We start from the raw sequence: 12,128 nt of genomic DNA, 5'->3' as shown, positions 1-12,128 counted from the left end.
TGCTATCCACCTCCAGAGAAAAAGCTGATAGGGTCTGAATGCAGATTGAAGCATGATTTTTTTCCATTTTCTTTATTTTTCTTGCCTTTTTTTTTTTGCAACATAGCTAATATGGAAGTGTTTTGTATGATCTCACATGTATAATTGATATCACATTTCTTGCTTTCACAATGGGTGGGGGAAGGAGAGAATTCAGAACTCAAAATTAAAAAAAGAATGTTAAAAATAAATTTTAAAAAAATTGGAAAAAAAGGAGCTTCCAGGAAAGCACATGGAGTTTAGGAGGGGCCAATCCCAGAGGGCCTTGCAGCTCAGGGGCCAGATGCTGAACTGGCCTGGTTCCCAAGCCAGAGTTCAGAGAGTAGGAAGGTTTAGGTGATAATACAAAAAGAAATCCTTGGGCTAAGAGGTACAATTTCCCCCAGGAGAGGCCTCTACAGGGTGTCATTAACAGGACAGCTGAGGCCTTCAGCTGCCTAGGCCTAGGGAAACTTCTTTGATGACCCCAAAGTGCTACCCAAAGGAGGGAGACAGTGGGTCAGCCCCAAGGGCCAGGGGCCAGTAGACATTTTGGACCCAGGAGTGTCTCCTCTGGGTCCTTGGGACAGGAGGGAGAAAGATTCCTCAGCACTCATGAGATGAAGAGCAGGGGATGGACTGGGCAAGGTGGGCCTGGGGGGGGGGTGCTATTGTCTTTGCTTTGGGAAACCCTGAGGTAGATGGCCACTCTGATGGGCAGAGTGTCAGGGGAGAGCAGGAACAGCCTGTGGATATACTGAATGCCTGGCTGTTCAGCCAGTATCCACAGTGGTATGTCCCTAGAGGAGACAGCTCCACCCCGCTCCAGCCCCCTAAATGGAAAGGATTGTGAGAACTCTCATTCCCAGGGCTTCTGTCCCAAGATGTTCCTAGTTTGTTCTCGTCCATTCTAACAATGTCAGAGCTTGTAGGGACATTAGAACAAAGAACACAGAATGTCAGAGCTAGGAAGGACCTTAGAACCTAGAACATGGGATGTCAAAGGGAGAAAGAGTTTAGACTATAGAGCAGAGAGTGTCAAGACTGACAGGGACTCGAATACATGGAAGACAATGTCAGAACTGAAGAGACCTTAGAACCTAGAACATGGAATGTCAGCTGAGAGGGAGTTTAGAACATAGGACATAGAGTATAAGAGCTGGGAGGGCCATTAGAGATCTTGTAGCCCAATCCTCTCATTTTACAATGAAGGAATTTAAAGTCCAGAGGAATGCAATGACACGTCCACAGTCACACTGCCCATCAGCCACAGAGCTAGGACTAGGACGCTGGTATAATATACCTAGATTTAGCAAAGTTTTACTAAAACTTTTTTTATTGATGCCTTTTGTTTTTGACATTGCCTACATTTCCTGAGGTTTTCTTCCTAAGCAAGGGAAGGCAATAAGCATTTATTAAGTGCCTTCTGTGTGCTAAGCACTTTTTACAGGCATGATATCATTTGACCCAGAGAGCTATCCCTTACCACAAAGATTTTTTCTAAAAAGAAAAACAGGAATACAAGAAATAACTATCCAGTAAAACAGACCAATTCATGAAACAACCTGATAATATAGTCACCATTCCTCAGCCGCGGACCGATTCCTGCCAAGCAGTGGGGGGCGCTGTTTGTTCTCATATCTCTCAAGCTTGGCCTTGGTCATTTTGCACCATCGACTTTGGACTGTGTCAGGGTCACTATTTTTTTTTTCATTTCCATTGCCGCCATTGTGGGCTTGTTTTCTTGGCTCCGTTTCATCAATTCTTTTGTGCTATTCTTGTGGAAAAGACAGAAGGGGGGTGGGTGGGGGGTGGGGTTAGACAATAGGACAATGAAGTGGATTCGGAAATAGTTGAATGACTAAACTAAAAGACTAATTGTTAATGGTGTCATGTGAGTGTGGAAGGAGGTCTGAAGTACAGCACCCCAGGGATTTGTGGCTGGCCCTAATAACAGTAACATTTATATAACCTTTTAAGGTTTGTAGAGCAATTTACAATTATTATCTCCTCACAAAAACCCTAGGAAGCAGGTGCTATTATGCTCCCCATTTTACAGATAGGGAAACCAAGGCAGGCAGAGGCTAAGTGACTTAGCCAGGGTCATACAGTTACAATATTTCTGAGGCTCCTTGTAAACATTTTAGACACTCCAGGCTCAGTGCTCTGTGCACTATGGCGCCACCTGGCTGCTATCTGTTAAACTCACCATGTTGAACATTTCTGTCTGTGGTTGTTTCTGTTTGTTCTTCGTTCTGGAAGAGGACCGTGAGATCAGGGAGGTGACACCATGACATGAGAGTGAATTGGATTTGAGTGAGGGAGGGATGTGCAAAGTCACCAGCCTCACTTTCTCCTCTGGAGTCATCTGGGTCCAGTGGCAAGATACGGATCAGGATGACTAGAGATGGCCCCAGATGCAGTGGGAGACTGGCCTTTGTAAGCTCTTTCCCAGCTCTCAGTTTGACTGAGGCAATGAGCATGCAGTGATTAAGTCTATGATGGAGGTAAAGGCGGAGATGGCCCATCCCATATGTGGATGACACAAAGTTGGGAGGGATGGTGAACACAGCAGATGACAAAATCAGGATCCAAAAAAGGTGGAGTCTAAGAAGATGAACTTTAATAGGGACCAATGTGGAAAATATTATACTAGTTTATATCATTTTTGTAATTTCAATAAGACTCAGGGCCTGAACTACTTAACCAGAAGAAAAGCCTGATCCTAACAGTCTCTTTGTTCTCTGAGTAAGCTCAGAGATATCTCTGTCTTATGTCAACAAACCCAGATGGAGCATTCCTTGCTCTGTCCATGGCCATTAAGGGTGAAAACCTTGACCCCAGATACTATCTTGAATTATGTGACTTTTCCTTATCTTAATATTTTATGGGCATATACTATGTTGTGGAATGTTAATGGCAAATTAAACACAGAGATCCTGGGGTTGTAATTCCAATTGACACTTTGTCAACTATCTAATTTGTTGTATTTACAATCTATTCCATTAAGGAAAATCCTCTTCTTGTATCATGGTTAAACATACATGGGGGTCATAAAAATGAGGTCATACAGGCTTGCTAGCTCTGCTAAAATAACATATATAAGTTTTCTCATTGCTTTGTTCAGCCAGCCAGAGTTTATACTCTGACTCCTTGTACGTACAAGTAAGCTAGCTCCGCTATGCTTTAAGGGAAAAATAATAAACAACATGGATTTTTCTATCACCTAGCTCTGTTGTTTCCTTCAACCAAATTTTCAGGTTTAACACCAGCACATAGTCTTACAGTGGGGTTCAAACACTGACTTCATAAGGTTCAACAGGAATTTGTCTGAAAATGATCTGAGAGTTTTAAAGGACCACAAGCTCAATAACGAGTCATCAGTGGCGGCCCCTAAAGCTACCGCCATCTTGGGCTTCATTAAAGTGAGGCAGAACCTCTGGGAATAGGGAGGTGGGAGTCCCTCTGTTGTTTGCTGTCACCAGACCTCATTTGGAGTGTTCTGTTCATTTCTGGACCACACAGTTTAAGAGATACATTGACAAACTGCAGAGTGTCCTGAGGATGGCAGCCAGAATGAGGAAGGGCTTGGACTCCAGTCTCCTAGGAGGGTCAGTTGAAGGAATTATGTAACTTGGAGAAGAGAAGACTGGGTGGGGTGGTGGGGGGAAGGAAAGGGGCTGTGATTGCTGTACTCACGGTTTTGAAGGGCTGGCCAGTGGGTGAGAGATTAGGCTGGTTCTGGTAGGACCCAGAAGGCAGAACAATACGAAGCAATGGCCCAGGCTGGGGTTGGTGGGAAGCTGAAAAAAGGCCAGTATTGTCCTGATCTCAGGAAAAACTCCCACCAATGAGAGCTGCCCCAGAGGGGAATAGAATGCTTAAAAAGGTAACCTGCCCCTCTATCCCAGGTCTCCGGCAAAGGCTGAATGGACCACACAGAAGGCATGGCTTTTTCAACAACTGAACTCAATTAGATGGTTTCTGGGGTCCCTTCTTTTTTTCTTTCAAAGTAATTTATTTTTAGTTTACAACATGCAGTTCTACAAGCTTGTGAGTTTCAAATTTTCTCTCCCTCCCTCTCCTCCCCTCTTCCCCGCACCCCCCCCCAAGATGGCATGTAATCCGATGTAGGCTCTACATAAACATTAACATTAAACATATTTTCACATTAGTCATGTTGCAAAGAAGAATTATAACCAATGCTATGAACCACAAGAAAGAAGAAACAAAACAGAAAAGAGAAAACAGGTAGTTTGCTTTGATCTGCATTCAGACTTTATAATTCTTTCTTTGGACGTGGACAGCATTTTCCATCAAGTCTTTTGGAGTTGCCTTAGAACCCTGCATTGCTTGAGAAGAGCCAAGTCTACCAGAGTTAGTCATCACAGATACAATGTGTCTATAATTGTGTACAATGTTCTTCTGGTTCTGCTCCCCTAGTTCATATAAGTCTTTCCAGGTTGGGGTCCCTTCCAACTATAAAATTCTGTGATTCTATGAATGAATGAGTTGTAGCTAGAGCTTTCTGGTGTTTAGGAGCCGTGTGGCATAGGGGATAGGGTCCTGGTCCTGGACACAGGAAGAGTCAGATTCAAATCCAGCCTCAGATACTTACTGGCTATGTGGACCTGGGAAAGTCACTTTATCCCTGTCTGCCTCAGTTTCTTCATCTGTAAAACCGCACCTCCTTCCCAGGGTTGTTGTGAAGCTAAAATGAGGTAATGTGTAAAGTGCCTTGAAAACCTTAAAGGATGATATAAATGCTAGCTATTAATTGTTATTATCATTTTAGCATAGTGTCTGGCACATAGTATGCTTTAACATGGTGCTTGGAACATAGTAGGTCCTTAATAAATGCTTGTTGATTTGACTTTGAGTTCTTAGGGATGATCACAGCCAATGTGGGGCAAGGAGTCCATCCTACGCTGTGGCTATTTACTCCCTGGGCCACTATCCCCTCCATGGACTCCCATCTTCTTAATGGGTTTCCCCCCTGTCACTGAGCTGCTATTTCTCTCACTGAGCCCCATTCCCATCCTAACCCCCTCATCCTCTTCCTAGGCTTCCAGCAGATACATACTCAAAAGAGGCATGTCCTTGGATTCATTCTGCTCCAATGATATCTCTTGGATGTTGGAGTTTCTGAGAGAGGTAAGGGAAGAAAGGCCTCTTTCCTTGAGGAAAAGAGACGTTCCTTCCTATCTCCTTTGCTTCCTCCAGCAGCCCGGAGCCCTGGTGGCCCCAAGGGTAGTGAGGAACCCCAGGGCTCTTGATCCTAGGAGCAGTGCAACAATCCTTCCCACCACAATGAACCAAAATGGAGGAATCTTCTAAGTTCACATGTAAAGAGTATTTTTCCATAGAGAGAGAGAGAGTATAGTTTTGTAGGTGTGTGTGTGTATGTGTGTGTGTGTGTGTACTCGTGCTCGAGTTGCCGGTATGGTTCACATGGGTTCATTAGATATGGCTCAAGGGGAGGCATTGATAGGTATCTCTGGAATCTTGACCATCCCTTTCCAAGGGAGACTTTGATTCCTACTTGGAGGGGAGCAGGAGAACTGGCCATGAAACCGATTCCTCTATTCTTCTCAAAGAGATACCAGACTAGAATGCTATTTATCAGCCCCTTCTAGGAAATGATCCCCCTCCCCCTATAGATTGAAGATGCTTTCCTGATTGTTACCACTTAATGGGGCAGCAAGGTGGTATGGTGGGTAGAGTGCTGGATGCCCAGGAGGCAAGAAGATCTGAATTCAAATCCAGCTGCAAACACTCACTAGTCGTGGGACCCTGGTCAAGTCACTTCTGTCTGTTTTCTTAACTATAAAATGAGGATAGTAATAGCACCTAGCTCTTAAGGTTGTTGTGAGGATAAATGAGATCACATTTGCAAGGTGCTTAGCACAGCGCCTGGCACAGAGTATGCACTTAATAGACACTTGATTCCTTCCTTCTAAAGAGGAAGGGGCACCTCAAACTTGTATCTGAAGATTTGACCCCTTCCCACCAAATAAATACTAGTTACACAGAAGACCATTACAAAAAATGACTATTAAGTAAATGCGTTTATCAGAGCAGATAGAAAGAGAGAGACCTCGACTTCACCAATGGGGAGATTCCCTGAATTCACTAAAGAGGCAAACCGGTTATCAGGGATCTAGTGAGGAGCAGGCTTTTCCCCTCCCTGTCTGCCTTCTTATGTCCCTCCTCTCTTTCTGCTTGGGTCCCTGAAGAGAGTCCTCAACAGCAGAAGAGAAGAAGAGGGTCCCTCCTTTCAAAGGCTCCAAGTCCACTCTGCCCCAAAGGCAAGGAAGTGGCACGGCACCATCCTTCTCTCCACCAAAGAGGAGAGTCTTATGCAAATGAGCCAGGCTAGAAGCCAGGGGTCACATTTTAGTGGGAAGGAGGTGGATTGATTTAGAATCAAGAGTTCTGAGTTCAGATCTTGACTCTGATGCTTACCAGCTCTGTAAGCTTACTTAAGCTTCCTCACTATGAACCTTTGTAAAATGTAATAATCCCTACAGCACTATATAAATGACAGTGACGATAATGATGACACACACTTTATCATTTTGAATGTGAAAAATCTGTTATTTTTGCTCCCTCCCCCCTCCCCCCCCGGTGTTCCTGGGAGAAATGGTGTGGCGTCTGTGACTGGAATCAGTCCTACCTCAGTAAGCCTCTGTCTGCCTCAGTATTCTCGACTGTAAAATGGGTGTAATAGTATCACCTAAATCCCAAGGTAGTTGTGAGGATCAAGTGTTATAACATTTGTAAAAAGCTTTGCAAACCATAGCTGAAATAGAAATGGTGTATTATGAGTAACAGCGTATTTAAAGACACAGCTATCTTGGGCCCCCAAGTCTTCACCTCTCCAGGCCAACAGGTCCAGGCTCTTGATTCAAGGCCTTGCTCGTCCTCCTCTGGACTTTCTCCAGCTGACCATTGTCGTTAAGGACCGTTGAGCCTAGAACTGAACACAAAACTCTAGATGAGTCTGACAAGGATGGGCTAGACAGGGGTTATTGACATCCAATTCATGGGATCTAAGCTTCTTTTGAGATGACAGGAGGCACAACCAGGGGCAATGGGGGAGGGGATTTACAATGAGCTAAGTAGGATGGGCTGTTTGGGGTGGTAGAGAGTTCTCAGTCCCTGTAGGTCTTCAAGGGAAGGCTGGATGACTGTCTGTAGAGCAGATTCCTGTTCTGGAACGGGTTAAACCAGATGACCCTGGGCTTCCCTTCTGCTCTGAGGTTCCATCAGAGCACCTCATGTTTTTCTTAATTTAATGTTTACTCAGCGCTGATGAGGTCCGCGGTATTGTTGGGGAATTTGCTGTAACCAAATCATACATGCTTTGATTTGTGATCAGCCAAGTCCCAGAGAGTATTCTGTGAATTATCATGAGTAACCCTGAGAGACTAAGTACATCTCAGGCAGCACTTTTCCTCTGAAGAGTTCCAAGCACCTTTACCAAGCTTGTCCTCTTTTATTATTTCCACTTCCTGAGGGGGTGGGTTCTAGAGCAGATTTCCCCCCTTTTTTGTGCTACAATCCCTTTGGGGGATGCTGTTTGCTAAAGCCTATGGACCTCTTCTCAGAATCATATTTTTAATTTTTATTCATTATTAAAGGGAGTGCTCAATTTTAATTAAAGGTTAGTGAAAATGAAGATAGACTTTTTTTTCCCATTCAGGTTCACAGATCCTCTGAAATCTATTTATGAATCCTAGTTCAAGAACCCCTACTCTAAAGCAAGCTGGACTTTACCCATCTGTTGTTGTTCACTCATGTCCGACTCTTTGTGACCCCATTTGGGTTTTTCTTGGCAAAGATACTGGACTGGTTTCCCATTTCCTTCTGCAGCTCATTTTACAGTTGAGGAAACTGAGGCAAACAGGGTGAAGTGACTTGGTAAGGCTCACATATTTGGGCTTTTCTTGGCAGAGATACTGGAGTGGTTTCCCATTTCCTTCTCCAGCTCATTTTTCAGATGAGGAAACTGAGGCAAACAGGGTGAAATGACTTGCCCAGGGGTCACTCAGCTAGCAAGTGTCCAAGGCCAGAAGATGGGGAACCTGAGGCTTTGGGAGAAAAAGTCATATACTGAGTAAAGGGTGGAAGGGAAAAATCTCAGAGTGAGCACCAAGGCTTCAGAAGAAGAAGGTTGCTGGATGAACTTCAACCTGATTTAATTTCATGCCTTCTTCCCACATTTCCTTAGCACCTATTATGTGTAGGGCCCAGCGCTCAGTGCTGGGGCCAGGGGTGGGGGGCGGGAAGGGGGTGGTGGATCAAAGATGAGTAAGATACTGACCTTACCCTTATGGAACTTAAAGGGTCCAAGGATCTTCAAGCTGGAAATGAGCTTGCCTAATGACTTTTAGAGAGGAGGAGACAGGCCCAGAGAGGGAAAGTGACTTGACCCACATCACACAGGTCCTAAGGAGAAACTTCTGGATCAGCAAACACAGGTGCTGTGGTTCTGAACCCAGGCTTCTTACTGTAATAGGGTTAGAGGATTAGACGTGAGGGCAGCTATAATATGAAACTATCATAGAATATAACGAACTTTGGAGAGGTGCCTCCATGAAATAGAAAGCTCTTTGGGAGTTCAGAGGCAGAAATGATCACTTCCAGCCAGGGATACAGCAGAGATCTCATGGAGAAGCAGGCAACAGAGCTGGGCCTGGAGGCTTGGGCTCTGAAAATAACTTCAGTGGGAGCAGGTTGATTAGCGAGCAAGATGACCTTGACTGTGCTGTTTTCTCAGCCGCTGCCCTGGAGCCCAGGACTCTTGGACAGCTGGCTGCCAGGTTCTAAAATGAGGAGCTGGGCAGTGGTAGAGGAGTCACAACCCATCAATCCCATCCCCAATGGGGTGTGAGTCTCTTTGCTAAGATCTATGGCTGTGTCTGCTGTCTACAGCCCTTGCTGGGCTTCTCATACATCATCTGCCTTTGCTTACTCACCCATGGACCCAGAAACTGCGTTCAAGGAGACCGAGCAGAGGCCACAGGGACAATGAAACCCACCCAGGAAAAAGGCTCTCTGCACATACATACTCTTGACTTTTCACACTCATGTCACTGGACTAGGATTCCAATGACCGCCCCCCCCCCCTCAAATCACTGGCAAAGTCTTTGGCTTTGGGATCGAGTGTTTGAGGTTCGGTGGACTCAGACCGCTCCATTGCAGAGTGCAGCAGTGATGTCAGTGGCCACCTCACCTAGGAAAGTGGGGCCTCAAAGGGAGGTGGTAGTGAGTGGTGTCACTTGTCATTTAAACCAGGTATAATTCCTCATCCCAATATTCTCTGCCTTTCACTCCCCATCTTCCTCAAGGCACTTTACATAGAACAAGGGAGTCCGTGTGAAGATGCAGCCTTGAGGGAGGCGGGGAAATCCTCCTGCTTCTTTGGGGCCAGCTCCCAGCTGGGAACTAGCGTCACCCTTCAAGGGTTCCCCATAGGAAGACTGAGTAAGTGATTGCTGTGGTCCTTTCCTCTTCTGATAGTTGAGAAGAGTGAAAATGAAATCACCACATTATTGGTTTCCCTCTTTTCCCCGCAAAGATATAGTATGTCTTCCCAGGTTTCTCGAAAACCATTTCCCTCCTCATCTCTTATGGGACAAATGTACTCTATATGCCTTTGGTCTAATAGAGAGAGAGCCTACCTCAGAGTCAGGAAGGCCTGGGTTCAGATTTCACCTTTGATACATACTAGTTGTGTGACCCTGGACAAGTCACTCATCTCCTCATGTTCTAGGCAGCATCCCAAGCTGCAAAGAAGTTTCTGGCTATTCCTCTTTGGTAGAGAGAATTTGCTCATTTGAATAAATTCCCCAAATCAACGAAATCACAGGCCATTATTTCTTTCCCCCAACCTCTACAATGAACAAAGGTGCATTTTCTTTTTTTTAAAAAGTATTTTTTTCCCGTTCTTCTGTACTTGACAAACCCCAATTAGTGTGGACATTTCCATCTGTAAAGAAGAGAAAGGGGATTGTACTTGAAGGTCTATTACAACAGCTTGCTTTGACAAAACTAAACAATGTATAATGGCGGACCAAATTATGAAATTATGGCATATAAGTATAACAGAGAACTATTGCTTTGTTAGAGAAACCTAGGAAGACTTGGATGAACTGATGCAGTGGACAGAGCCAGAACTACTGTAGCATCAACATTGTAAAAATGAGCCACTTTGGAAGTCTTTAAGCTGATTAACTCAATAACCAACCATAATTCCAGAGAATCCAAGATGAAGGATCTCTTGACAGAAAGATGATGGAGTAATATGCAGGGTGGGACATACAATTTCAGACATGCCCTAGAGGGGAATTTGTTTTGCTTGACTAGGCTTATTTGGTACAGGGTTTTTGTTTTTTTTTTCCCCTTTGGCAGGGGTGGAATCTCTGGGTCAAAGAGGACATTTTAATCACTTTATTTACATAATTCCCAAAAGGTCCCCAGAATGGTTATACCAATTCACAGCTCTACCAACGATGCATTGGTGTGCCTTTCTCTTCAACACTATTCCCATCTTTTGTCATCTTTGCCAAAGATAACACATTCATCACAGGGTTGCTTCCCCCCCTCCCATTTCTCTTATTTTTAACTTGGAAGATCACTTTATATGGTTAAGTTTTTCATTTTTCTTTTGATAAACTTCACTTTCCTCACCTGTAAAACTGTGGTAATAACACCTCCCTCCCAGAATTGTCATGAGGACTAAATGAATGTATATAAAATATTTGGCAAACTTTGAAGCGTCATATAAATGTCAAGTATCACTCATCTTTGGGTGCAATCAGGTGAACCTCACATCTTCGAGTGCTGGACAGACTGGGGGGCCTCTTGCATCTTGGACAAGAGGTGCACCTGAATTTAAACCATCTGAGGGTTTGTGCTAGGTCCTTGCCAGTGACTGGCATGGAAGGTAACATGAGTGGGAACACCTGGGAGTAGTCTAGAACCACAATCAACAAGAAGAGACTGAACATCTCTGATCTCAGAAGAGGGCATCTAGTCCTTCCTTCCAGAACATCTGAGACAGTCATTCAGCCTGTTTGAACACATCCTGTGATGGGGAGCTCACTCCTTCCTGAGGCAGCTCATTTTATTTCTGGACAGCTTTACTTAGAGCAGGGCCAGTAACAGATCCTTGGGGCGCTCTAGCTCCCTCTTATGGCACAAAGTACACCCCACCCAGTTACTGGCATTTATGCCTTTTTTCCCCCCACTAGACTCTGAGGGCAGGGGCTGCATCTCCTGTCACACGCCTGGCTCCTTAGCACAGATTTGTTTCCTCTCACCTGACCAAGAGCCTTCTTGGTATGTGTCACTCAGCTCATTAGTCCATCCTCCTAAGTCTCTGCTAGAGCACTGGACCTCGAGATCTGGAAAGCCTCTTTGGGCCTCAGTTTCCTCATCTCTAAAATAAGGATCATAGCCCCTTCCCCACGGGTAGCTGTGAGGATGACGAGAGAACAGATCCTGGCCATTTTCTTCCCGCCCAAACCAAACCCCCCAAGTTCTGTAACTGATTCAGCTCCACTGGCCCAGTGTCCAGGCCTCTTGCCAGCCAGGCTCTCCTCCTTGAAGATGCTCATCAGCTTGTCAGCATCCCTCAACTGTGGTGCCTGGAGGTGGCCTGACCATGGCCCCAGCCGTTATCAAGCAGATTGCCTAGTAAGACACATAATTCCCGAGTTCAAATCCAGCCTCGGACACATATTAGCCATGTCCAGCGCAAGTCATTTAACCTCTGCCTCAGTTTTCTGAACTGTGAAATGGGGATAATAGCCCCTGCCTCCGAGGGTCATCGTATCTCATTGCTTGCCAAGTTTTAGAGCTCTAAATAAATGCTATTATTAAAAGCCATGGACATACACAACCAGATGGAAGGTGCTTTGTGCCATCAGACATATTTTACAAAGGACCCTGGGATCCGGTCACCTGGCCTTCTTCCCACCATTCCTCATTCTCACCTCTTGGGCCTAATCCCTCCTGTTCCCTGAGTCTCCTCCTCCTCAAGCCAAATGTCCTCTGCCCCCGATCCTCACATGAGGTTTCCCGTCCTGGCTATCCTGGCTGCC

The sequence above is a fragment of the Trichosurus vulpecula genome, chromosome 4 (genome assembly GCF_011100635.1).
Source record: "Trichosurus vulpecula isolate mTriVul1 chromosome 4, mTriVul1.pri, whole genome shotgun sequence".
NCBI lineage: Eukaryota > Metazoa > Chordata > Mammalia > Diprotodontia > Phalangeridae > Trichosurus > Trichosurus vulpecula.
This window is presented reverse-complemented; position numbering follows the sequence as displayed.